The sequence below is a fragment of the Lathyrus oleraceus genome, chromosome 3, assembly GCF_024323335.1.
Source record: "Lathyrus oleraceus cultivar Zhongwan6 chromosome 3, CAAS_Psat_ZW6_1.0, whole genome shotgun sequence".
NCBI lineage: Eukaryota > Viridiplantae > Streptophyta > Magnoliopsida > Fabales > Fabaceae > Lathyrus > Lathyrus oleraceus.
Window position 1 is genome coordinate 382,498,548 of NC_066581.1, and position 23,714 is coordinate 382,522,261.

A 23,714-nucleotide genomic window follows, 5' to 3' on the forward strand; every position below is an offset into this window, starting at 1 on the left:
TTTTTAAATACAGATAGTGTTTCACCATATCATTAATTAATTAATTAATTTTATCATTAATTAATTAATTATTTTTTAAAAAAAATCATTCATTTATGTTTCATACAAATCCAGAAGAAAAAAACTCAATCACAATCTTTATATCTCTAATCTTCATACAAAACCTAGAAAAAACTTCATAAATCCTAGAAAAAAATTCCATAATTCATAAATTCTTGGAAAAAATTCCATTGCATATGATACAAAATCATAATCTATTATGGTGCCAGAAAAAACTTAGAAATAGTTTTAATGATAAATTCAGACCCAAAAATAACAACTAAAAAACAAAGAGGCTAAAGGTAGTGCACCGTCAGTGTAAAGAAATATTACACTGACATCCAATCAAAATATTTTAAATTATCAAATCATAACAGTATTTTAAAAATAAAAGTGTGATGTGGCGGAATACATGAGTCTCATTGGTTAACAGTGTAAAAATATTTTACACTGTCAGGGCATATTCCTTTTTTTCAAAAACAAAATTCTAACCAAGAAACAAAATCAATCCAAAAAATTCAAATAAAAAAGACATTTTCCTTAAAATTACATAAGAATATTATCATCTCCTCATCTTCAACAAATAGAAAACCTGTCGCAAAACACTGATGGCATTAACTCTAAACATCATCACAAGAACAATCACAATAGCAATAGTTGTATTCTGCAGAACAAGTATTGAATCAGCAGTAGGAATAGGAAGGAGAATGGGGTTTCTGTTGTCCAATGTCCATTACAAACAATGCCCATTAATCGATGGGTGAAGTCTCGCTTTGCTAAGTCCGAGACCCACGTGATGTATCAATGGCAGAGCATACAAAACAACTTCATGTATATTGGAATAAAATCATTTTATTTTCCAGCAAAGTCATGAGCCAGGAGAAGAGAAAACACGCTCTGGATTACATATGCAGTAGTGCATTTTCATTGACACCAAACCGTCCTTAATTATAAACAGTACTAAGATATGGTGAATCGGAGCTAAGCATGAAACATGCCTCAAGAACTTTTCACTCATATCTGGGAATCTCACCCCCCATTACCCTCCACGGACCACCATAAAACTTTGGTTTCATGAGAGGAACTGCTTTGCCAGGGTGCTCTTCCCAATACTTTTCCTGTGATAAAGCAAGATTGATTATAAAGATCAGAATTTCACACCATGATTTTGATAAAAGATAATCAGCAATTGATGGTTACACCATTTAACTTTCAAACATAAATTCTCTTTGTCACAAGGTGATAAAAACCAAGGTAAACAAAAAGGCTCAAAACCAAAAAGTGAAAATGTTTCCCCTTTGAATGAGATTTTAGCCTTTCCAATTTCTATACTAGTAGACTATAAGCGCACATTACAATAGAGAACTAGCAATTAAAAGGTGTGTAGTAATGTTTATCATTAACCGACAATAATTAACTTGAAGCAAGAATACTGAACATTTTACAAACAAACCTACTTTCAAATAGAGTACAAGCATAGAAGAACACAAACAATGCTCGCGTTGGGGAACAAGCATGTGCAACCCAAGATGCTAAAAAATGCTCAAATTCACAAACAAGAAAGGAAAAAAGAGGTGAGGTTCATTGAATCATTTACAGTTCTGTTTTTGCATTGCAGATTACAACTATGTCATTCTCTCTCTGCATATTTTAGATTTAGACCTTTCACACAGAGAATGGAGTAGCACCCTTCACAACAGCAGATAAAGTCCCCCCATGACACCTCTTTATGTTCCACAACATAATGAACTTGTATATTCTTAGAGTACTACAACGTAAGTCAAGATCTGATTAAAACATCTAAATTTCACTATATACTATTTGAAATTCAATTCAATGGCATGTATCTTCTGTGCTTTCCACATGTTATAAGTTTAGTGCACTGGGAAAAATTCTTTCGAAGGGTGTAAGAAATTATCATAACTACTCCTTCGTCTTAGCTTTACATTTTCTGACAAATCATCTAAAATAAGAAAGACATCTCTACCTCTATCATTTTATTGAAGAAATCCAACCACTGTCATGTTTTAGTTATTGACAGTCCGCCACTCTCATTTTCTAAAATGTACTAATGGACCCATTCATAACATTTCTTCACTACTTCATACTATATTTTGAAGTTTATGCATAACAATACAATTCTAAACTTTGGATCACATATATGTTCTATAGCACATACACCTCTGAAAAACGGTATGTTGGTGTCAGAGTCGGTGCCTGAAACGGACACCGACATTATGATTATATTTAACTTTTTTATTTTTTCAAATTATTCGCAGTGTCGACTTATCAGTGTCTGTGTTGTGTTTCCGTGCGGTTTTATGTAAGGGAATTCCCTCAAATAAACAAATCCAAACCGCTCAACATAATTCAAAACCGCAGTCTTTTTTTCTCTATTCTCAAATTCTAGTGTCAAAATACTCTACCTCTACAATTTCATGGGAATTAGTGATTTTAATTAGTACGAATAAATACCATTAAACAGAATGATAACAACAAAAATAAAAATAAAAACGAAATGGAAATGGAAAAAAGAACCTTGTAGAGTTGTTCAGTGATGGTGGCACCGATGACTCCAGTATAGAAAGCGGCGATATAAGTAACAACAACGTGAGTGAATGATTTAGGTCTTGTGTAAGGTTCAACCATGTCCCATAGAAAGGTTTTCTCCCATTGTGTATAAATAGTCTACATATTTTCTCAATACATAGCTCGCCATTTCAACAAATTATGAATTCAGAATCTAATGTGAAGAGTGAAAACTCATAGAGAGATGAACAGTGTCGCGGATTTGGGTTCGATCGGAAAGAAAGCGGTTGGTTGTGGCGGGACAGAGCCGTAGGATCAGAGTGTCGTGTGTTCTCTATGGCCACTCTCCTCCACTTAAATTTATGGGCTAAAAATGAAAATTTAGTTTATTTTGTTAAAAAAGCAATTAAATTAATTTTAACAAAGAATTGCTTGGCAAGCTTGGAATAGAAACATGCAGAAAGTGGTTTAACAATACGGAATCAGCTTTAGCCAAACCCAATCCTCTACTACAAATTGATGATCCTGTAGGTGTGCATCTGCCAAAGAACGCATGCACATATGAGTTTTGGCCAAGTTTGACTTTAGTAGTAGGAGAACTTGTTGTCAGCTCTAGTGTCACTGGAAGTGTAGGATCAAATGGAAGGTGGGGTGCGACCATAGAGGGCCTCAATGTGGGTCATCTGTATTGAAAATTATTATTCTGTATTGTGCCAATACTATGCAAGAGCTAGGAAATTCACCCACATCATGGAGTATGACTTTGAAAGCATCTGAGATATGTCTCCAGTATTGCCTCCCCGTTAGTTTCTGGATGGTAGGCGCTATTGTAGGCCAACAACTCCTTTCAAATTTAACCGATGAATAGATGGACCCAATCGCTAACAATAGTTTGCGGCGTGCCATGAAATTCATAAACTTCAGTCAGAAAGAGTGAAGCTATCGTGGTTGATAAAAATGACAATATTTGGAGAGTCTGTCCACAATCACACAAAAAAAAAAATCATATGACGGCAACACATGCATAATGAAGTTCAAGAAAACGAAGATATTGGAGATCTAATAACTAAAGAACAAGGAATCCAAGATAACTTTAAGAAACAAATGTTTGGATCTTACATCACTAGAAGATAGTCTTGTTCCAAGTTCTAGTCATAATCCAAGTTATATGGTCTCCGTGTGAATAATTATATCACGCCTACTCTCAGGCCTTGATCCCTTAAAGATAATGCCTACGTGAAATAATTGAGGAAGACTAAGTCATATTCTGGCAACGACCATAACAATGGTGATTTAAAAGTTTAACTGAACTCTAAAATAATTCCCCAAAGAAAACTTCAAGTATAAGAGCCTGGTTTTCAAAGCACATATCCATCCCCTCCCGAAGGCCTTAACTATTACAATCAACATTGAAGAATTGACCTTGTTTGGAGATGTTTGTCTACAAAGTCATGCCCTAGCTTCACCGATTCAGACTTGGGGGCTAGTATTTCGGTATGGGTCAACTTCCAACCCACTTGAATTCGAGTCATTCAAAGACAGTTGTTTGACATTGTCTAGAAGATACAACTTCCCTAAAGGTGCACCAGATCAATGTTACCCAACTATCATGGGTAGTTAGATAACAATGCCATATAATCTGAGTACAAATGTCTTGAAACTTAGTCTATCACTACAAAGTATAAGAGGTTAATCTCAAATCTCAACACCTAAATATAAACTCAATGAAACAACATATAATCGAAACCTTGTATTTCCATTTGGAATCTACATTCTACATTGCAATTGCAGGTTTACACCTATCAAAATCCATATTTTGATGTGTCTTATGAGCAAACATGTTAGTCAAGTGTTTCGGAATTTAACCATGAGTAAAATTCAATCAAAAGAGGAATGTTGAACCACACAACCGACACTGACAAGTCGACACAGGTAATAATTTAAAGAAAAAATTAAATTAAATTAAAGTAGCCCTAAATCTCAATTGAACACTAAATTCCCTCAAATAAACAAATCCAACCCGCTCAACAAAATTCAAAACTGCAATCTTTTTTTTCTCTATTCTCAAATTCTAGTGTCAAAATACTCTACCCCTACAATTTCATGGGAAATAGCGATTTTAATTAGTACGAATAAATACCATTAAACAGAATAATAACGAAAAAAAGACAGAAAATTGAAATGGAAAAAGAACCTTGTAGAGTTGTTCAGTGACGGCGGCACCGATGACTCCGGTATAGAAAGCGGCGACATAAGTAACAACAACGAGAGTGAATGATTTAGGTCTTCTGTAAGGTTCAACCATGTCCCATAGAAAGGTTTTCTCCCATTTTGTGTACAAATAATCTGCATATTTTCTCCATACATAACTCGCCATTGAAAAATTATGAATTCAGAATCTAATAAGAAGAGTGAAAACTCAGAAAGAGATGAACAGCGTGGCGTATTTGGGCTCGATCGGAAAGAAAGCGGTTGGTTGCGGCGGAACGGAGAACCGTAGGATCAGAATGTCGTGTGTTCTGTTATCTACGGTCACGGGAAAAAATAAAAATTTAATTTAAATTAATTTTGTAAAATTATTTTTTCTACAACTTATATTCATTGGGAAAAATTAAAAATTATTAATCTTTTATTAGTATTAAAATTATAAAGATGTAGTAAAATAATAGATTAGACGAAAAACATATTTTATAATAGAAACTGGCATTTAAGATAGAATATTAAATAAATAAATAAATATATTATATCAAATAAAATCAACGAATAGAATTTTTAAAAAAATATTAAAATATATAGATGCAGATTGTTAGTTTGATTTTAAAAATTAATCCAAAATATGAAAGGAGTTAATGTTTTTACACCTTTATTCAATAGAATTATTAATGTCATATCATATTAGTATTTTAAAATTAAATTTGATTTAATGGGATAGTATAAAAATTATTCGTGATAGTTTTTTTCTCTTTTAAAAATGAAGAAAAATACTTGTATGAAAACAAAAATATATCTATATTTTAGAAACAATCAATAAGAAAAAAAACAATTTATTTAAAATTTTATTTTATTTTCAATTGAAATCATGAGAAAAAAAATTACTTTAACTTTTTAATTAAAAATTTTGTGATTGATTTATGTAAAACCACATGTTATTTTTTAATCTATTTAAGAAATTTCTAGTGATAAATGAATTTATTAATACTTGATTTTGTGATTTTTTTTTTAAATATCCAAAAATTTTAAAAAAATTCAAAAATACACCATTTTTCAAAAAAATTACAGAAATGGCCATTTTTGGCCATAAATTACACCTAGGCGCCACCCTAGTTGGCGCCTACCCTTAATGGGTATGGCAAGTCGCCACTAGGAGTGGCGCCTACACCCATTCCCTTTTTTTTTTTTTTATATGTTATTTTTTTTTTTTTAATTTTTTTTTATTTATTAATTATATTAATTTATATTAACACATATATATAAATAAAATTATTTACAAGATATATATATATATATATATATATATATAATTTATATATATATTAATATATATATATATATATTAATTTAATTTATAAGTAATTAATATTATTTGTAAATTTTTGGAAAAAAAATTAATTTATATACGTGTAAATAAATATTTATACACATGTAAATTAATATATATATATATATATATATATATATATATATATATATATATATATATATATATATATATATCTATATATATATATATATATATATATATATATATATATATAAAGATATGATAGACAATATCTTTAAAGATAAAGATAAAGATATAAAGATAATAAACAGAAAATATTTTTATTTAAATAATAGACAAGACAAATATTACAAAGATATGATTAATCACATATGATGCGGTCCCTGGTACGATCCGCACGGGGGAGGTCTAATTACTCGCCTAGACGGTTCACGTGGTGGTGGTGCTTCCCTATTACCACCCCTTGCCCTAACGCGTCCCCTTGCCGTTTGCCGTTGTGGTTGGGTCGAAGTCCCTTCAGTGCTGTAGGAAAGACGGGTCCCTCTGCGCCCTCAAAGCTTTGTCTCGGTGGGACAAACTGACTACTGCTGGGTGCGCCCTCGAATTGTGGTCTTTGGTAGTTTAGGGTTGAATCGGGTTGGTCAAAGTACAATGTTTGTTGTGGTGTGTAGTAGTCATGTTGGTAGTCCTCTTGTATACCCGTGTCGGGGCTAGGTGGAGGACTGGAAGAGCTCGGGACATTGTCGTGATGGAAGTGTTGGGATTGGTGGAAGTGGGGGGATTGATATTGTAGTAGGTGTTGGGACTGTTGATGGTGGTGGGAATGTTGAGTTTGGTGTTGGTAGTCTTCATGGTATTGGGGTTGAGTTTGTGGTATGTATTGTTGATTTGGTTGGGGGTGGACATGTGTTGTGGTGGTTGTTGTTGGTAATATGGTGGTGGTGGTTGTTGTTGGTAATAAGGTGGTGGTGGTTGTTGTTGGTAAAATGGTGGTGGTGGTTGTTGTTGGTAATAAGGTGGTGGTTGTTGTTGTTGGGAATACTGTGGTGGTTGTTGTTGTTGGAAATATGGTTGTTGCATCCGGGGATCGTCCAAATAGAACGGGTCAGACACAATCATTTCTGGATTTGTATTTGCTCTATACCAATCCACATATTCCCTTGTCGGCTTCATTTCGTTGGGCGCCACCGGAAATTGTAGAACATAGTGGGCACGGTCTTTCCACATTTTACGAAACTCCTTAGCAAATTCCATCCAATTTTGGGCATACCATTGGTGGCTGACTTTTTTTAGATGCCAAGGTTCCATAGACATTGGGGGCCCTGGGATTTCTTGATGCATTCCGAATTGCAGCTTGACACGGTCACTTTGGTGCATCTCCACAGTGGTGAACCGCATTATGGCCGTTTTTGCTGTCCAAACAGCTGCATCTTCGGGGTTGGGTTGATGTTCCAATCCCAAATATGGCCTCCAAATAAACTGCAAAGAAAAAAGCAAATATGTTATTTATCGAGAATGCATGATATTAATAAATCAGTTAGAAGCTGAGTGATTTAGTGGTAATACATCTTGTGCTCGGAGACGATCCAAGAGTTGACGATAAAATATAATTTTATTTTTGGGGGTAAGACTGTAATCCAGTCCAGTTGTAATGAACCTAAACAAAAAAAGATAAATAATATTATTTACAAATATTTATAGAATAAATATACAAAATGAAATAACATCATAAATTTACCTAGTTGCGTAGGGGAAGGAGTAGACATTAGGATTTTCTGGGGCTAGCCTCGGCAATCTCCACCACCCCCATGTTTGGAGCAAAAAAGCACATCCAGAAAATGTACAGTGCTCATTTTGTGCATTTTTACACAAAGAGCTATATAGGAATGCTAATACTGCAGAACCCCAACTATATGTGCTTATTCTATCAATGTCCCCGAGCAAACTCAAGTACATAAAGTTTATGCTATTTCCCGTCCCTTCGGGAAATAGCAAGTTCCCAAACAATAGCATAATGTAAACCCGGGTTTTTATGACTTTTTCTTGTTCGGAGGATTCCTCAGTCAAAGTTATGGAGTCGTGGTACAATTGTAGGCTAGATAATTTAATACCCTGACCCCTTGCTTTGGCAGACCCCTCACCCTCGACCAGATCTACCCCCAACATTTGAACACATATTTGGTTAGGCTGTTGAACATTTCCGGTCACAGGCTTACCATCTATTCTAAGACCCAAAAGCATGTACACGTCCTCTAATGTGACGGTACATTCACCAGTTGGTAGGTGAAAAGTGTGTGTCTCAGGTCTCCAACGTTCACACAGAGCCAAAATGAATTTGACATCAATTGTGGCATTTACGACATGCATAACATGACCGAAACCCGCACGCTCTATGTAAGGTACGCACCATGGGTCTGGATAAGGCATAGGGTGTGAACGTTGACGAAATTTCTTGGGATCCTTTAAAAACAAACAATATAAACAATCATTAGATTGGACTTTTAAAAAACAAATTACAAACATACGAAAGAGGCAATGTTCAAGAAAAACTTACGAATGAGGCAATGTTTGCCCTAGTGCCTCTGTGTTCTTGGCCCATGGTAAGAAGAGACATGACTGCAATGTAGAACGAAGCTTGGTGGATGAGAAGTTTCGCCGGAGTTCTCTGAATAAAAGTGTTAGTGGTTGATGAAAACTTGCAAGAATGACCCTCTATTTATACTCGTTTTCAAGTAGACTGAATATGCAAAGGTGTGACAAGTGGAAGGCATGCGTGGGAATCTTGCAGAATAGGTGCAGGCTAGGTGGTAGTGTTGGCATGCATTGGTGCAGACTAGGTGGGAGTTGTCTTGTCTTGGGGAAGACTTGGTGGAATCTGATGATGCCAAAATGTGACAAGTGTAAGGCATGCGTGGGAATCTTGCAGAATAGGTGCAGGCTAGGTGGTAGTGTTGGCATGCATTGGTGCAGACTAGGTGGGAGTTGTCTTGTCTTGGGGAAGACTTGGTGGAATCTGATGATGCAAAAATGTGACAAGTGTAAGGCATGTGTGGGAATCTTGCAGAATAGGTGCAGGCTAGGTGGTAGTGTTGGCATGCATTGGTGCAGACTAGGTGGGAGTTGTCTTGTCATGGGGAAGACTTGGTGGAATCTGATAATGCAAAGGTGTGACACGTGGAAGGCATGCGTGGGAATCTTGCAGAATAGGTGCAGGCTAGGTGGTAGTGTTGGCATGCATTGGTGCAGACTAGGTGGGAGTTGTCTTGTCTTGGGGAAGACTTGGTGGAATCTGATGATGCAAAGGTGTGACACGTGGAAGGCATGCGTGAGAATCTTGCAGAATAGGTGCAGGCTAGGTGGTAGTGTTGGCATGCATTGGTGCAGACTAGGTGGGAGTTATCTTGTCATGGGGAAGACTTGGTGGAATCTGATGATGCAAAGGTGTGACACGTGGAAGGCATGCGTGAGAATATTATTTAAAATAAATAATCAGGTTGTTTAAAATAAATAATTAAGCTTAAATAAAATTGAATAAAAGAGGTTGTTTAAAATAATCAGGCATGCGTGGGAATATTATTTAAAATAATTAATCAGGTTGTTTAAACACATAATGGAAAAAAGAGGTAGTTTAGTATTGGAAGTGTGATATTCAGTATTGGAAGTTCAAGAAGTTTAAGTTTTTGGTGGAAGCAAAGCTAAAGCTGAGACTAAGTTCAGACTATGTGGAGAATACATTTGATGGATAGGCAGTAGACGTGGCAAAATTATTACATGCATGCAGCTCCACGTTGCCTGCAAGTTCTTGCATGCTTTACACGTGTCCAAGTTTTGCATGCGTTGCTCTTGGGGAAGGCTTGGTTGAAGACATGCATGCAAAGATGTGTCGGAATCTTGCAGTATAAATATTCACACACATTTTCACAAAGGTATTCACAATATCTTCACAGCAATCTTCACAAAACCTTCACAATATCATCACAAAACCTTCACAAAACCTTCACAATATCATCACAAAACCTTCACAAAACCTTCACAATATCTTCACAAAACCATCACAATATCTTCACAAAACCTTCACAAAACATGGCATCTTCATCACAATACAAAATCAAAGCTCACGTCAATGGTGAGACTTATGAATGTGATATGTCTGGCTTCCTATTTAGAAACACCGAATGCACTCGTTTTTGTCTAAATAGAGGAGCTGACTTCTCTTATCTGAAGAAAAAGATTGAGTCCAAACTAAGACAACCCGTGTCCCAAATTTTTTATCAACAACCTTTTTTTTTTAAGAAAACAACTCTGTCAAGTTTTATAAGTCATTGATTCAAAATGACATGGAGACAAAATACATGTTTCGTAACCATGAGTATTCTGGTTACGAATACATAGTGTTGTACATTGTGTTGGAACAATTTCAACCAACTCAGAATATTCAGTCACAGGTTATTGATCCTGTGATTGATGACGAACAAGATGTTGAGCACCACGTTGAAGACGATGTGGTTGATGATGCTGAAGACGTGGTTGATGACTTGGTGAACCGTGATTCTGAAGACGAAGACCAAGTTCAAATACCTATAGCGCAACGCTACTCACCGCCTGCGCACTTCACAACACTTAACTTGGGCGAGGATGAGCCCTCATCAGATATGTTCTACAACCCATATATGAGGTCTGATGAGGACTTAAAGAAGGCTGACCAATTTCGGACCAAGGAAGAGTGTCTGTTAGCAATAAAGAACTGGCACTTGAAAAACTGTGTTGACTACGATGTTATCAAATCAAATCCGGAAAGATACGTTATTGTATGCAAAAATCCGGAGTGTGGGTATAGGTTGATGGCATCGTACAAGAAGAAACATAATGCGTGGGTGATAGGGTCCATTTCTCAAGCTCACATTTGCGTCAACACCAACATGGCACAGGATCATCGCAAACTTAGCCATGATATGATCTGCCATTCCATATTACCTCTAGTTGAGGCTGACCCGTCACTGAAGGTCAAAACAATTATCTCTCATTGCGTGGCTGTTTTCAAATATACACCGTCATACAGAAAGGCTTGGTTAGCGAAAACCAAGGCAATTGAACTGGTATACGGTAACTGGGAGGAGTCATACAAACAACTACCACGCTACCTGGCTGCACTACGATTGTATTCACCTGGGACAGTTTCTATAATGGAGACCTTGCCGGCACAATCCCCTGACGGAACTCGTCTAGAAGGTAATGGAATATTCCATAGACTTTTCTGGGCATTCCGTCCCTGCATCATCGGTTTTACATTCTGCAAACCACTTGTTCAAGTCGATGGAACTTGGCTGTATGGGAAATACAAAGGATCGTTACTGATGGCGGTCGCACAAGATGGAAATTCTAATATTTTCCCAATAGCCTTTGCATTGGTATAAGGAGAAACGGCTGCTGCTTGGAGTTTCTTCCTTAAGAATCTCCGAACGCACGTGACTCCACAAGCTGGCATCTGTGTGATTTCTGACAGGCACGCTTCTATAGACAGTGCATACAATAATCCAGCAAATGGTTGGCATGACCCCCCGTCTACCCATGTCTACTGCATCAGGCATATTGCTCAAAATTTTATGCGGGAGTTCAAGGATAACTTCTTGAAGCAACATTTAATAAACGCGAGGTATGCATTAAACCAACCTGGATTCCAATACTACCGCCGGGAAATAGTGTTGGCAAATTTTGATGTAGGGAGGTGGATCGATAATATCGACAGAGCGAAGTGGACTAGATCATACGACGATGGGGTGAGGTGGGGCCACATGACAACAAATCTTGTGGAATCAATGAATGGCGTCTTTAAGGGCATATGTAACCTCCCGGTAACCGCATTGGTGAGTGCGACCTATTTTCGGATGGCAACGTTGTTCGTAACAAGAGGCAGGCGCTGGCATGAAGTGTTGCAGACGAGTCAGGTATATAGTGATGCCTGCATGAAGTTTATGATGCAGGAATCTGCCAAAGCCAGCAGCCATCGGGTTACGGAATTCGACCGCCATGGCCACACTTTTAGTGTCAAGGAAACAATTGACCACAACCAAGGGCTGCCCAGACAAGAGTATAGGGTCCTAATACCAGACCGTTGGTGCGACTGTGGTCAATTTCAGGCCTATCGTATGCCTTGTTCCCATGTCATTGCAGCATGTTCACACAGCCACTTCGATGCATTATCGCTAGTGTCTCCCATCTACAAAGTTGCAACATTGCTCAATGTATACGACAATCCCTTTCCGGTGGTAGCATTGGAGGCGTATTGGCCAGAGTATGACGGGGAAATTGTTTGACACAACGAATCAATGCGGCGGAATAAAAGTGGTCGCCCAAATAGCAGGCGCATTAGAACTGAAATGGACGTCGCAGAGAAAATGCAGAGGAAGTGTAGCATATGTAGACAACTAGGGCATAATAAGAACAAATGTCCATATCGTGGATCTAATTCCACAACTTAGTTTTCATATTCATAAATCTGTGTACCAATGCTATTTATCATTAAAGTTTACTTTTTATTCCAAATAGAAGATGACACTTGAACAACAAACACAAACATCTAACATTACAACACCAATTACTAAAACAAAAACAAATACTGGAACAAAAACAAGTACTAAAACAAGAACAAGTACTAGAACAATAACAAATACAACAACAACATGACAAACAACCATTAAAATCTAAGAAATTACAACAGTTAACACTATGTCTTCTGATCCATGCATCATTTGGATGCAATCAATGTCGCTTTCAACTTCAACCCACCAACGTATCGTTTCTCCAGTTTCAAATGAGAACCTTGTTCTAAGCCTCTGAATCCTTCTGATGACTTCACCAGGTTGGTAATCTCCCTCTAACCAAGACATCAAGGACCTTTTTAGTTGGTCCAACGAACGGATGTTCCAAAATTTCATCTCCATTGGGGGTTTCAAAGGCGAGAAAATAACATGCCCATCCCTTTTTAAGATTACTTGTTCAGGATCCGGGCGCCTTGATGATGTTCGCTGCCATGACGACGGTCTTGGGGATGCCATGAACTCAACTTGATAGAGAAAGTGATAGGAAACAATGGTGAAGAAAATGCAAGGAAATAACACTTTATTTATAGGAAAAGATCTGGGTTGTACACCAATCTACTTAACCCTAATTAGTGTCGCACTTGATAAATTAACCTTAACATGATTAACCCTAATTTTCCCAAAAATTTATAAATAATATTAATTACTTATAAATTTAATTAATATATATATAAATAATATATATATATATATATATATATATATATATATATATATATATATATATATATATTAATCTTGTAAATAATTTTATTTATATATATGTATTAATATAAATTTATATAATTTATAATAAATCTAAATTCATAAATTAAAAAAAATTAAAAAAAAAAATATTAACAAAAAAAAAAAAAAAGAAATAGAGTGTAGGCGCCACTCCTAGTGGCGACTTGCCCTACCCTTTAAGGGTAGGCGCCAACTAGGGTGGCGCCCATGTACAAAATTAGGGCAAAAATTGCCCAATTTTGTAATTTTTTTGAAAAATTGTTTATTTTTGATTTTTTTAAAAAAAACCTGGATATTAAAAAAAAAACTCTGATTTTGTAGTACGTTTTGTTCTTTTTTAAATTTATTTATTTTTTATCTAAATAAATTTGAATTTGAAGACCTGTGAACAAAAAGTGTAAAATAGATTATAATATTATTTGTTTAATTTTTTTCAAAAAATAACTTTATTCTTTTTTCTAATAATTTAATTATCTAGCACTACCAACTAATTAAATAAAAAAAATTGCTCATTTAACTTAAAAAATATTCCAACAAGAAGAAATAATTAATATATTAAAATCTGGGGTAATAAAAGGAGTCTCATCCACTGAACATATCTATTTTGCCTGCATTTTTTGCGAGGTGGGTGAAGATTTTATAACTGACGCCCTATAATATGCTTGCTTCACCGCCCCGCCTCCATTTATTTTGGGAAGAACCAGGGTTTAGACTCGCGCTCTCAATAATGCTCATCTCGCCCCCCGCCCGTTATTTTGCGAACTTTTGCGGGATGGGTATGCCTATTTGTCACACCTAATTAAAACTATGTTCGATAGAATTAAACTCAAAACTAGTCAGTAGTTAAAAATTATCGTAAAAATAAAATAATTCAAAAATATATTATTGATCGGACGTCATTGATACCAAGATTGTTGGTGATGGCTAGACAAACATGATGTGATTAACTAGTATGGTTGTTCCATTTTGAAACCAGAACTAGAGTGAGAATTAGAAGTGATAATGGATATGCGCTTCTAGGGGTGTTCGCGGTGTGGTTTGGGCGGTTTTTGCGATAAAAATCACCCGAACCGCAAGAGAAAAAAGCATGCGGTTTGGTTTGGTTCGGTTGACTTTTAGAAATAAAACCAAACCAAACCAAACCAAATCAATGCGGTTTGGGTTGGTTCGGTTGATTCGGTTTTTTATAATATTTTTATTGAGCCATATATACTCCTATAAATAACGACATAACTTTGTGTTTAGTCATTCATACATTACTAAATAACATCAAAATTCATCATATTTAGACAAAAACGTTTCGTTCAATATACAAAAAATCAGATTAGAAAAAAGTGGAATAAAAGACAAATATAAATAGTAGCATAAAATAATATCAAAGACATTATAATAAAACATAAAAAAAAACATATGAGATGAGAGATTAGAGAAGATAAAAATAAATAACATAAGAGATGCGAGATTGAGAAGAAAAGTGCAATAAAAACGTAATTCGAAGAGAAAATAGTAACATAAAAGATAAAAAAGAAAGAACATAATAGAGGACTTATTAGAGTAGAATAGGCGAGACCTACATGGAAAATAAGATGAGAAGAATGTGTGATACTACTATGAGAGATTTAAGAAGGTTGAAATTGAAACCCTAAGTGTGATTAAGAGAAAATCGTTTGTAATTGTAAGGTTAAGGCATACTAGGTTTGAGGTTTGGGTTGGATGTGGGATAAGTGAACTTTGGGTTGTAACATAATGCGGTTTGGTTTGGTTTAGTTCGGTTTGAAAAATACAAACCGCAAACCAAACCAAACCGTGCGGTTTTATTAAAAAATGACCCAAACGAATCCGAACCAAATGCGGTTTTTTGCGGTTTCGGTTTGTTTTGGTTTGGCTTGCGGTTTTCTATTGGGTTGGTTTGGTTTTGAACACCCCTATGCGCTTCCATCGTGGTGGAGTGGGGGAACTTCAAGGTTAGCACTTCAACGCTAAAGTTAGTATGTGAAGAGAATTTTTGTGTGCTAAGAAGTATGGTGATTGTGACAATCCCTTTTATGAGTGCACCTTCTCAGTTTTGGGTCTTCGCCTACCATTCACTTCCTAAAACATATGGCGATGACTTCTTCACAACTTCATCCTGCAAGTTGGGCGTATGTGAATGTCTATCAATATTGATGATTGGCTTTGGGTCTCTTCCTGAGCTACAGCTCTTTGAGAACCGGTTCTTTCTAGTCATCACCATCAGCCCCGAAACACATGCTACGGTTTGAGTCGTTATGGACGGAGAACTGTAGGATCAGAGTGTCGTGTGTTTTGTTATCTACGACCACTTTCCTCGAGTTATATCTATCGGAAAAAAATTAAAAATTAATTTAAGTTAATTTTGTAAAATTATTTTTTCTCCGGTATTTTGTAAAATTATTTGTTATGAAAAGATTTAAAGTAAGGCAAAAAGTTAGAAATTTTTCATCTAAACAATCCATTTTTTAAATAAAATATTTTAAAATTAATTGTTCAGTTTGAAAGTGGATTATTTTGGGGAAAATGTGAAAAAGTGGATTAGTTTAAGTATTTATTTGAAAAATGAGTTATTTAGATGAAAATTTGTTTTTAGATGATTAACTTAAAAATTAAATTAATTTAATTTATTTTAATATAGTTTATTTTAGATTTTTATTTAAATATTTAATAGACGTGTTTAAGGTTGGGTTGAGTCTATTTTAATTAAATCTAATACTGAACGAAACCAACTCACTTATCAATTGGTTGAGTTAGGTTGAGTTCAGGTTAATATTTTTAAATTTTAAATAAAATATTAATTCAATTAACATATTTATTTTACGAAAATATTTAAAAAATATTATAAAGTTTTAGTATTTAATTTAGATAAAATGTATTGTTTAATATCTAAAAAATCTTTCACAATTCAAATCAACTTCAAATAAAAATACAAATAGTATAAAATATAATTTAAACGATAAGATGTATCCTTCTTTAAATAAAAGAATTTGATCTTTTAAATTTGATTTAGACTTGAATTTTTATAATTAATAAAAACTATAATTATATATATTATGTTAGATAGTTTATAAAAGCCTAAAGTAAAAGTAGCATAACATGTCAATGACAATGAGTTGAGTTATTTCTAATTCTAAAATATAAAATCAGCTACCCAAATCAAATATCATTAGATTTGAATGGATTGATTTGAGTTAGTCCGTATTTGATTGGATTTGATTAAAAAAATAGTATTGGATTGATGGGTGAATGGATTCGCGGGTTGGTTTGTAGCTATGAACACCTATAATATTATAAATGACTAATTTTTTATTAGTATTAAAATTATAAAGATGAAGTAAAATAATAAATTATATATAAAACATAACTTTGTAAATTTTGTAAATTTATTTTTTTCTACAGCATTTTGTAAAATTATTTGGTATTTGAAAAGGTTTTGAGGCAAAAATGTATAGAATTAAATAAAAAATATATGCGGTTCAGTTTGTTTTAGAAGATTAATTTAAAAAATAAATCTAATTTAATTTATTGTGGTTTATTTTAGAACTCTTTTTGAATATTTAAATTATTAACTATTAAATTTTTTATTAATACTAAAATTACAAAGATAAAGTTAACTAACAAAGCTAACGTTAAGGGATACAACTTCATGAAGACATCAAAGGCTAATTAGGAAGTACCATACACATATCAGTTGTCTCATACGTGTATCAGATCTGAAAAGTGACTATTTATGCTGATATGCGTATGACATGTCCCATACGTGTATCACTCATACGCCTCACCCTGGGCCATACACATATCATACGTGTCACCCAGGACCATATGTGTATCATATGCCCCACCTTGGGCCATACGCGTATGAGAGAAGTCTAAACGAGTGTGGACGTCCAAATTCGTAAAAAAACTCAGTTTCAAGTATTTAAAGCCAGAAAGTGATTTTTTTAGGTTTAGACTGATGTTTGACGAATTTTGATGGTAGAAACAAGTGTAAAAGACTGAAAAACTCATATTTTGAAGATGGACCAAGATTTTCATGAGCCAAAAGTGATTTAAGACTTATTTTCATCTCTTAATTTGTAATATCTACAACTTTTATGATGTCTTTCTTTTTTATTATAGGTAGTTAAACCCCTCAATGCTAGGGGTGTGTCCCTGATTTAGATTTGTTAATGATTTCAATTTTAACCTTGTGATAACAACAATTTTATTATATTTGATTTACTCTCAATTTTTTCTTAATGCTTTCTCTTTTAGAAAAATTGAGTTTGATTTACGGTTAATATTTAGGTTGGACCGCCATTGTTAACGCTCAATTGAGAGTATTATGTAGTAGATATCACCTAGGACTAGGGATACCCTATGAAAATCATATTTTTCTTGATATTTAATTGTTTGATTTCATCTGTAATTCACTATGTACATAAGAATTAATTTGAATGGTTAAAGGTTTACTCGCTAAGGACTTAGGAGTAAACGACCTTAAGAACCGATCATCACTATTTTAAATTAAGTTGTTGCAAGGTCGTGTTAGAATTGTTGATGAATCCTATCATACACCTTCCCTAACATATTTTCTAATATTAGTCTAAATCGTTCAACTGCTCTGTTTACTTTTACTTATTATTTTATTTTCTATTCCTTAAATACCAATTAAAAACCCCTAAGTCTTTTATTTAACTAAATTAAAGCACGAACTATGTAGCTTCAAGTAGTTCTTGAGATTGATACTTGGGATTTCCCATTATTACTATATTGGCATATTAGTACACTTACTAATTTAGCGATCAAGAACTCACCTCGGTGAAGGCATGGTCTAGACCTTCTTTATTGGCGAAGACGAAAATACTGTTTAATTTCTACAACTTCATTCAGAACGATGAATCCTCTCCCCTGATATGTAGAGCAACTTAATATCTATTTTGATCCATTTTAGCTTTGTTTCCAATATATAAGAAAGAACGACCAGAAGATTAAACACGAGATTGAGATTCCAACCACCGCATTACTTTTTTATCTATGGGGTCACTTCCAAAAGTGTGACGATGCACCCTAATGTAAGTTTAAACCACTCGTTCTCGTTTGAAGTCACTCACGACAACTGGATTCGTCAACGGCAAAACTAAGAAAGACAAACCCATAGCAATTTGCATGGGGTCGAGACCACCAACCTTGTTTCCATCCTCGATAGCAAAATCTCCTTTTGACTCTTCTATAACCACTTTTGTAGAGCCCTAACTGTGAGTGCAGCTTCCTATTAGAAGTATTTTGTATGCTGTCAAAACTAGGATATTTTAGTATTTATGTATATTATACGGTATTATCCGAGTCTTAATGTGCATCTTAGCATTAGGAAGCATAAAAACATTTTGGAGATGATTTAGAAAAGGTTAGAAAGGATTCTACATGGAAAAAATATGTTTTTATGCAAGACACAAACTTATGTATCGACATATATGTTGTATGAGTCGACACATGTTGTTAAGTTTTTAAGTATGTACCTTCTGCTTATGCATGTGCCGACACATGCAGCATACAGGTCAACACATAGAAGAAAAATTTCTTCTATGAGTCGGCACATGCAAGGTATGAGTCGATACATGTTGATGATTTTTAAAGCCTGTAACGTCTGTTTGATGTGCCGATTGTGGAGGGGTTTCAGGTCGGCACATAGAAGAAAATTTTCTTCTATGAGTCGACACATGACCTATACAGGTCGACACATGCTTCGAATGTGTCGACATATGACTTACATAGGTTGACACATACGATGTATTTTTCCAAAAATTCATGGTTTTTTCAAATATTTTGCATTCCTTTTGCCTTCAACTTGCACACATATATATACCTCATACATGCATCATTTGAAATATACGAAACCAGGAATATACAAAGAGTTCTCTTCATCTTCAACCTATATTCTATGTATGCACACAAACAAATTACACATGATCATTTTTTGTTTGGGTGTCATCTAGAATCAGAGTTGATAACATTCAACTTAGGTTGTTAAATTATAAATTGGATTGAGAATCTTTGGGGGTTTCAAAAAAGAAAATCAAGTTGGGGTTTTTCTTCAAGATCAATTGATGATTTGAAGGTTTTGGACAAGATTATGCAAGTTGGATTCAACCGAGTGAAATCTTCGAAGAACGGTGTGTTCGGTTGAAGGAGTAACTGTAACCAGAGGATCATCTTGGTAAATCTTGGATGATAATAATTCACAAATTTAGGAACGAGTGAAAGCTTTGAAGAACATCGTTTCATACAAAGGAGTAGTGTGACACAATTGATCAAATTGATATTGTTGGGTGACTTGATCAAGCTCAAATCAATGGAAGAGAACAAGTTAGGATCAACATCAAACATATGGTTTGTAGGGTTGGATGCTACTTTTCTCTTGTAAACAATTTTTTGCAAAGTAAGATTGATTATCTCAATTCCATTTGGAATTAGGGGCAGGCATAACCATAGTGAGGACGATTGATGAACTGCTTAAGCAAATCCTTGAGTACTCTCTCTCTCTCTCTCTCTCTCTCTCTCTCTCTCTCTCTCTATATATATATATATATATATATATATATATATATATATATATATATATATATATATGTATATTATTTTTCATTTGCAAATTGTTGAATTTGTAGATTGTGTGATCAATATGTTTAGTTAAACTTTTGTTGATAATATTTTGAAAATGATTTTGTTGTGTTGATTACAATCAATTAGATTGTAGTTGTTTTTTCAAATCAATAAAACCATAGAAAATTCTAAACGAAATTGATTGCACACAAGGTGTTCAATAATTTGTCTCAATTAAGTTTTTGTGTATTTTCTCATTGGAAATAATCTCCACCTTTAGCTATATCATTTAAGCGGATATTTTTAAACATATTGATTGATTTGTCTATCATTATCATCAATTAGTTTCATATACGCATATCTGAGCTTCTCGATAGCGATTCAGTTTAGACGATTCGATCCGAGTCACTTCCGTTAACCGTTAAAATTTTTAATACAATTTTTGTAAAGTTTTTTAACTTGAGATCTATTCATCTCCTCTATATAAGTCGCCTTTGTCTAACACTAACAAACGATAAAAAAAAAGTATGGAAGGAAAATATACGTTGTTCGTTAATTTTGAAGAAGAGCGATTTCCGATGCACGTGCAAATCTGACCACAAAGCGTCATGAGGAACGTTAGAAAAGTAATGTCAAGAAATTATAACTAAAGATGAAGTCAAATACCAGAAGAACGACAAGAAGATATTTAAACCCTACAGACAATAGAAGTGAAGAAAAAAAAGAGAATTCACCCTAAGATATCCATATATTGCTTGATCGACCACCATATGATCAATAATATAAGACATAAGCAAGTGTGCATGTGTCGGCAAACACCCTGATCTAATCTCAATTTACCTAGGTAATCAAGTACCCCAAAAAGGCCAGACCCATTTTGCAGTATTCAATCTGTGGACAAAGGAACATGTGAAACTTCACCAACAACCAAACACTTGCTCCTAACTACTAGTGCATCACTTGCCGTCAGATCTGATTAGACAACCCCCATCTCATGTCGTAGCAGTTCTAATTGTCTATTATATATAAATAGAAGAACGTGTCATTTAAGGTATTCTCTTATTTTCACTCTCAAACTACATCTCTTAGATTCCATTGATTCGAACATTGAAATGTTAATCTTGTAGGTCATCTTTGTTTTGTCGCTGCATATTTCTCGTCCCACCTCAGAACAAAACATATAATCAATTGTTATTTTAATCATAAAATATATATTTTTTAAATTATTTTAGTTTTTAAATATATCCTTTACAAGTTAGTTTAATCTATAAAGCTAAAAAAACACTTAAAATATATTTTCAATTTAAATACATTCTAAAATCATAATAAGAACTAAAAATTACCGTTTGCTTTACAAAAATAAAAGCCACCGTCAATGTCATTTTCTCTATTTTTTTCACACATATCTCATTCTCCCTTGTCTTTATCGACCACCAACGACAAAGTAGAATCCTTTTTGGATTTTGAATTTGTGTACATTCTTCCCCACACTGTCGGGCAAAGATTCACAATTTTACATTGAGAAGTGGATCTCAATTCTTTTTGAAAAAGGCAAAATTAGAATTAATAAACTCAGTAGAAGGTGTGAAGTTAACGTATATCAGTATTAATTATCCTTGAATTGAATGAGAAATATAGTTATTTTAATTTTATTAACTACAATATAGGTTAAAAATGTATGTATCAAATTAAATGAAGAAAAAATCAATATAATATATTTTTGAAAAGTTAAGAGATCTGATACTAAAAAAAAAAAAGGAATTAATCTGAATTTAATGTATAGTTAAGAAATAAAAATGATATTTTATCTAAAATTATCATCGAATTTGAATTTTAAAGAGATGACTCAACTCCCAAGCACCTGTTTGGTTCTGCGGGCAGATTTCACATCAAAATTTTCATGTTGACACATAAGCTTTATTTTCTAGCTTCTTAGAATCAGGTTACTTTTGCCAATTGGAATTTCATATTTTATACTTAACGTAGGATATTTATATTTAACTAGAATATAACTCGCGTGTTACGCGGTTGATCTATAATATATTAATGTCACTCTATATAAAATTTTGAATTTTATCAAAATTTTAGATTTATTGTATGATGTTAATATTTTCGCTACGTGTTTCTTAAATTTTTTATTTATTAAAGATTTTGTCGCTGGTGGCACCTTAGATTTTCGTGTAAAGTTTAATATATATAAATTTAAGGATTTAGGGTTTTACATACCACCCTTAATACAAGAAGAAAGAAGCCAAAAGAAAATTCAAAGGCCTCAAAAGCAAAAGCTCCCAACAATGTTAAATGTTGTTACAAAAAGAGTTATACCAATCTCACAAAAGAGCGTTGAGCCAATAAACTTTCGATCCTCAAAAAAACTTAGTCTAATTAACAACCACGACTCATAGTTGTTAGGATAACAAACATCATTGAATTCTCATTAATAGGATTTATTAACATAAATAAAATTTAAAGAAAAATAAATAAAAATTCCGTAGTTCAACCCGAAGAAGGGCAAATACAACCGATTTGACAACCGATAATACCGACGATTGGTGTTTATAGTATTTTTTAGAATTCTCAAATGATTAGAATCAATGCTTTTGATACTGAAGTGCAAGAAACTCTTCCTCATCCTCCGATGGAGTAGATGAAGGACTATAAATTGTTTGTTTTATTTGTTTTGATGGTGGTTCACTCGATCTCAACAATCATCGGTGAGTTCACATCACAATCTACCGTTAGTTTACTTTTGTTTTAATGCAAACTATCTATTATTTTTGTTATTTGAAATAAATCGACACCGCCGAAACGATACGCTAATTAAAGATGAGCGTGCGATGACAAATATTGTATGATGTTAATATTTTCGCTGCGTGTTTGTTAAATTTTTTATTTATTAAAGATTTTGTCGGTGGTGGCACCTTAGATTTTCGTGTAAAGTTTAATATATATAAATTTAAGGATTTATGGTTTTACATACAACCCTTAATACAAGAAGAAAGAAGCCAAATGAAAATTCAAAGGCCTCAAAAGCAAAAGCTCCCAACAATGTTAAATGTTGTTACAAAAAGAGTTATACCAATCTCACAAAAGAGCACTGAGCCTATAAACTTTCGACCCTAAAAAAAACTTAGTCCAATTAACAACCACGACTCATAGTTGTTAGGATAACAAACATCATTGAATTCTCATTAATAGGATTTATTAACATAAATAAAATTTAAAGAAAAATAAATAAAAATTCCTTAGTTCAACCCGAAGAAGGGTAGATACAACCGATTTGACAACCGATAAAACCAATGATTGGTGTTTATAATATTTTTTCGAATTCTCAAATGATCAGACTCAATGCTTTTGATACTGAAGTGCAAGAAACTCTTCCTCATCCTCTGATGGAGTAGATGAAGGACAATAAATTGTTTGTTTTATTTGTTTTGATGGTGGTTCACTCGATCTCAACAATCATCGGTGAGTTCACATCACAATCTACCGTTAGTTTATTTTTGTTTTTATGCAAACTATCTATTATTTTTGTTATTTGAAATAAATCGATACCGCCGAAACGATACCCTAATTGAAGATGAGCCTGCGATTGACAGATATTGTATGACGTTAATATTTTCGCTCCGTGTTTGTTAAATTTTTTGCTTATTAAAGATTTTGTCGGAGGTGGCACCTTAGATTTTCGTGTAAAGTTTAATATATATAAATTTAGGGATTTAGGG

The 23,714-nt window shown here is 33.9% G+C and overlaps 1 pseudogene; it reads right to left on the reverse strand.

The window, feature by feature from the left end:
• Window positions 1-838: 838 nt before the first annotated feature.
• LOC127129296 (uncharacterized protein At4g29660-like) lies at window positions 839-2,758 on the reverse strand (annotated as a pseudogene).
• Window positions 2,759-23,714: the final 20,956 nt, after the last annotated feature.